At 39.4% G+C, this 6,079-nt stretch overlaps 1 pseudogene; it reads right to left on the bottom strand.

Moving 5' to 3' along the window:
* Positions 1-214: 214 nt before the first annotated feature.
* The window catches only part of LOC130844360 (nicotinamide/nicotinic acid mononucleotide adenylyltransferase 1-like), a 77,957-nt pseudogene continuing 72,092 nt past the window's right edge, over positions 215-6,079 (bottom strand).

The following is a 6,079-nucleotide window of genomic DNA, read 5'->3' as shown; positions in this document are numbered from 1 at the left end:
GTATACTCTTAAAAAAGAGAGACCACGTTGAAAACATTCACCTTAGCAAATTCTGATAGACAGACAAAACAGATTTTAATTTACTAATGATCTTTTCCAAACTTTTAACCTTTAATTTATTAGACAGGATCACAATTCTTTTCCCCAGTTACTAACACCCTGATTGTTTCAAATTCCCAAAAGGAAAGCCCAAAATATCATGCTGTAGAATTTCTTATGAGTTAACGTCTGCAGTGTTTTTCTGCAAAGGAGGCAGGATAACCCCAAATTACCTCTCTTCACTCTTGGAGCCATACAAATTATGCTTTTCATTATACTCTTGGGCAAGATCTAGTACCAAGTAGTGAATGCTCTGACCCCTTCTGAGTGCTTGCTGGGTCTTCGTGAATGCGATGATTCATTCATTCACCAGATGAATGTTGTTCTGGTGCTTCCACAGAACCTCAGGTTCAGAGATGAATTTTTGAGTATCATTTCCTGCCCAAGTAATACACATAAGCTCATGGTTTCCCACAATTTTAGTGAACTCCTTACTCTTCCACAGATTGGGATCACCAAAGGACTCCCATAAATCTTCCCCACATAGCAATGTTACCTTTGGGGCACTTTTGCTTTTGGCCCCAGGGATTTCTTTTGACTAAAATCTTGACTTTGTTCAGCCCGCTTCCTCTTCCATTCAGGTCTTTCTAGCATAGGTGAGTCCTGCTGGTGATCACAGATACTAGCCTCCAGTTTCTCTTGATGGTGTGTCAGCACCTTAGCAGTCTCTAGCTGCTCCTTCTGAAGACTTTCCCTTCTATCTACTTCCACCCACTTTAAATTCTTGGTGGCAAGATCTGCCGTGATAACTCGGTGATGGGCAGAGACGAGTCCCATGCTTCTTATATGTCTCGCTGACAGAAGAAATTGTGCTTTGGATAACTCCATATTTTCCTGTTCCATTCACGTAGTTTTCGGCCAGCTCAAACAACCTGAGGTGCATGTTGGTGATAGGATTAAAAAACCACAAGTGAGGAGAACCACTGTTGTCTTCTCTGAATTTTCTAGGCTAGGAATGTGAATAGAAAATTGATCTAAATGGAAAACTCTGACACTTCCGTTGTTGTTTTTACAAAGGAAATTCTGTCAATCTGTCAATCAAATTCTGCAAAGTGTTTTGCAGGGTAAGCTTATTGGAACCATTCCAACTTGTATGGCAACAGTCTTCTCAAAGTTGGGCTAGAACAGGTGTTTCACATCCACATTGTAATTCATGTCCTTAATGCTAACTGATGGGAGTCCTTATATCTCATTTTTTTTTTTTTAACAAGAACATGACTTTTATTTAGTGTTATTTTAAAATTGTTGTATGGTCAAATGTATTATGTGATTTTTCAAGTCCTAATCCTATATTCTTTTTAAAAAGTAATTGCTTTAATTTACATTGCTTAGTTTACTAGTAAATTGAACTTCTCTTCACCAAATGGAGTTTTAAACTCCTTTTCTGGGAACTGCCCATCCATATACTTTGTTGATTTTTAAAAATAGGAACTCCTTAGTTGTGTCATTGTTTTGTTGTTGTTGTTGTTATCTTGGTAGTTCATTTGTAAAAATTTTTGGATATGCTAGACTTTGATTTATTATCTTCTAGACATGTGTCAAAAGCTTATAGTATGTTTCATATGTGTTGTAACATATGTCTATTAAAATCTCTTTTAACATTCTATGGATATCAAGTGTTGATTAAAAGTGCTTAATTGTCTTTAATGTTTTTTTGTTGTGTTTACAGTGTTTTCCCTATCCTTAGATTAGCTTAGTCTTCTCATCTTTCTTTTGGTCTTTAATCTATTTGGAGTCCAAGTCTGTATCCAACAACTGAATAAATAAATAGAGGAAAAGGGAAAACCCTCCTTATAGAAGAATTCCAATTAATAAATGTAGACAGAATGAGGGAAATCGAAAATCACTATTAGAACATCACAGTGATATTGCTGCAGGCAATATCCATGGATGAATGTCAAATATTTATTAATTACTATGGCGGTTTTAACATATGTCTGCAAGTTCTTCGTTATTTCTCTCTCCAGGAGGTGAAGCTATATTCCCCTCCTGTTAAGTGCAGGCTGGACCTAGTGACCCTTTTCTAATAAATAGAGAATAGAAAGGGAAAAATAGTAACTTTACAGTGGAGAAAACTGGCAGACACCAATTAACCTAGTGACCAAAGTTAATGCCACCAGTAATAAATCATGTTGACATCAAGCATCTCCTGATAAAATGTGGTGAGACAGGCACATCACCTTTATGGCATTCTTACAAAAATCAATTCTTCCCCAAATTTGCCTCTAAACCCCATCAAATCATGAGAAAACATTAGACAAACCCAAACTGAAGGAGGTTTTACAAAAATACTTGACCAGTATTCTTCAAAAACATCACGAGCAATAAGGACAGATGGATAAACTAAGTAAAGAAAACTTAGGATGATGACAGAATGCAATGTGGGATCTTGCGACATCAGTGGAAAACTGGTTACATTCAAATAAAGTTTAGTTGATAGCAATGTATCAATATTAATTTCTTAGAACTGGTAAGTATACAATGAGTAGGTAAGGTAGCACTAGGGAAATCTGAGTGAAAGATATAAGGGAACTCTTTGTGTTCTTGGAAACTCTTCTGCAAACCTAAGCGAAATTTACCTAAGTAAAATTTATTTCCAAATAAAAAGTTTTTAAAAAACTTAACACTTTGCAAGTAGTATAAAAAACCCGAGGGAATTTTTCATAGCAATATAGTATGGAAGGCATTTTTAAGACTGACAAACTTGACTACACAATAGTCTTTCAGTAAAAACAACAGGGGGGAAAACATACTATAATTAAAACCAATAGTTAAAAAAACAAACTGAGAGTCGTACAACGCCATGCATAGAAAGGGATCTTGGATGCATAGCATACTGGACACTCGGGATCCTGGACACTCCCGTAGGTAGAAAGGGGTCTTCAATGGGCTTGAAACAATTTCATTTCAAAGCTGTTGTGAGCGTATCTCACAGCTTTGTGCTGTCCCTGGGTGCTAGGGGGGTGTGTGGGGATGGGGGGGATTTGCAAGTCAGAGTGACATTAGTCATTGTCCATGTCTTGTCTTGAACCCTTGATTCTAAGACAATGGTCATAAAGACTGAATCAACTGCAAAGTGACACATGAGTTTTCAGAATGTTGAGTGTCGTTGACCCCTAACCCCACCCTCTGGGGTGCTGCCTGTTTCCATTTCTGGCAGCCGGGGTACTCAGAGCAGAGCAAAACACTTGAGGACAAAGTGTTGAACCTCACTTGTTTCTAAAAATCTGGTGATTCTCTGAGAGGGATGGGAAGACAAAGCAGGTGCTGCTTGGATGGGGTCAGGGTGCAAGGAGGATGACCTGATCTCCATCATTGTGTCCAGGCCTCACCAGTCTGCCCCACCCTTGTCACCAAGGCCTTTGTGACCTTCCAGAGGTGAACAACCAGACGAGCCTCAGTGCTCAGCGAAAGAGAAGGAAAATACAATTTAGGTCACCTCCATCACACCAAGAATTGTGTGCCCCAGGTGCACATTTTCTGTCTAGCTCCTATTGGATCCTCTCATTCTGTTGGCCGCAAACACTGCACATGGTTTTGGAATGAAAGTCACTGTCCTTTCGTGAAATCGGCTCCCCTGAAGGCTTCTTTCTGCTATTTTCTCAATCTCTAGAATTTAGGAGCATTCTTCAGGTAACTTTCAGTTATTGAATCCTTTGAGTACTCTCTTGTTAACCTATGTCCTTGTAAACACTTGTAAAATCCATTTCTTTTTTGCATTCCTACACATAATAATTTATTAATTCATCACACTACTTTTAACTTCTTCAGTCTATCCTAAGAATTGCTAAAAAAAAATTTTTTTTTGTCTAAAATATGGATTGATCAGCATATTTCACTGGTCAAAGCCCTGTAACACTATTATCTACAAGAACCCACCTAAATGCCTCAATTCAGATGATAGCCCTGCTGGGCATTGTCTCTAATACTTTCTCATGTGATATCCACTGTTTCTCAGCCTGGTTTTCATGGTTACCTACAGGATCCATAGTAGGTAGTAGGGGGGCATACTTACCTCAAACTGCTATGCAATTTTAAAAAACTCTATTTCCTTTTTTTATTTATTTATCTTAATTCTTGAAGAGAGGTTTAAAAGAGTTTTGTAAGGGCTCCAGGTCAGAAGGAATTTAAGACTCACTTGCCTGGGTCCACTCATTTATTCCCATTAAAGCTTGTCTGTTAAATATTACCTCAAATGATTAAAAGTGCTGGTGCCTGAAGGCAAGCAAAGGCACCAACAGAAGCAAGTGCACTGAAGCATGAAGGTGCATAGTGGATTTGTGAAAATATAAGCAGATGGGAGGGATGTCTTGGGAATAGGGTGGCAGGGATTGGATGAGGTCACAACAGTTAGAACAGAATGGGAACATGAAAAGCCTTTTATACAACACCAAATGTCATAGACCTTCTTCCGTGTGGGCTGGGGAGTGTCAAGCAGGGAGAGTGTTATAAATTGTCATAATACAGGTAGGACAAAAGGTACAGTGAAATGCAAACAAGCCTGTGAGGGTATTTAAGCAGAGGAGTAAGAATCTATTTCTGTGTAAAAGGGCCACTTTGGTAACTGGTGGAAGAAAATGAGTTCTACCTTCAACCTCCTCCAAGCTGCTATTCTTGTTTCTTTCCATTTTTCCTCAGTCAGTGATTTTCAGATTGAATTTGATAGCCACCAGATCCCTGCAGTTTGCCTCAGGGGTGGGGGTAGGCATGGGAGATACAGGTGAAGGCTTGAGCAGAACCCCAGACTTTCACCAGTGATTCAATCAAAGAAACTCCACGTTCACCTCTCTTCATATTTTTGAGCTTTGCTAAGAGTTGCGCGCTAAAAACATAAAGAGACAGAATCATCTACCCAGGTCAGTCCATCTCTGTTTTTCCATCTCTGTTTTTTCATTATATAAATATACGGTGATACTGAAGGCTAAAAATATGTATTATGCTATAAAGAAAGATTTGTGCTTCTTCTCTAGAAATTACTGTATTTAGGAATGAGATGAGAGAATAAATCTGGAGGCAGGAGGTGAATTAAGTGATTCTTCGGTGTCTTTCCCAACCTTATGAATCTGTAACTCAACGGTGGTTTCTTGCTATGTTGCTTTTCTTTCTGCCCAACAGTGAGTTCTTACTTCTGCCTTTGGGGAGTCCCAAGACTGAAGCCAAAATGCTCATTCTTCAATGGAGCTGGTGTGGTTATGCTATTTATTTGTAACAGAGTTAGACTTGAGTGTTAAAATTTATATTTCATTTTGGTTATCCTTGCATCCGGGTTGATTTTTTTCAATTAACATATGTCAGTCAAGAGTGAACATTAATTAACTATATACTTTATGGTGTACAGGCCTATGGATTTTGACCAGTAAGTGTAGTTATATATCCACTATCAAAGTCATGATATGGAAACCAAGCAGGACCCTGTGGGGCCCTACCAGGTACAAAAGCCTTTCTGTGTCCCCGTTTCTTGTATATAGGAAAAAGGCTTTTAGCTTCCTACACTTTCCCTGAGTTCCAAAGGGCATATTCAAAGAGTGACTAATTAAGGGAGTGAGGGAAAGCAGAAACAAAGGAAAGGCAGTCAAGAAACATTAGTGCAGGGACCTCCCTGGTGGTGCAGCGGTTAAGAATCCACCTGCCAATGCACGTGGCATGGGCTCGATCCCTAGCCTGGGAAAACCCCACATGCCTCGGAGCAGCTAAGCCCATGTGCCACAACTACTGAGCCAGCACACCACAACTACTGAAGCCTGCTTGCCTAGAGCCCATGCTCTGCAACAAGAGAAGCCACCACAAGGAGAAGACTGCACACTGCAACGAAGAGTAGGCCACAATGAGAGAAAGCCCACGTGCAGCAATGAAGACCCAGCACAGCTAAAAAATAAATAAATTTATTAAAAGAAAAAGAAATGTTACTGCAGCGATGGGGCAAGGTCCTGGTTCCTCTTCAAGGGATATACAGAACACTCTGATTCATATCTCTGAGCTA

The sequence above is a fragment of the Hippopotamus amphibius genome, chromosome 2 (genome assembly GCF_030028045.1).
Source record: "Hippopotamus amphibius kiboko isolate mHipAmp2 chromosome 2, mHipAmp2.hap2, whole genome shotgun sequence".
Classification (NCBI taxonomy): domain Eukaryota; kingdom Metazoa; phylum Chordata; class Mammalia; order Artiodactyla; family Hippopotamidae; genus Hippopotamus; species Hippopotamus amphibius.
This window is presented reverse-complemented; position numbering and strand designations above follow the sequence as displayed.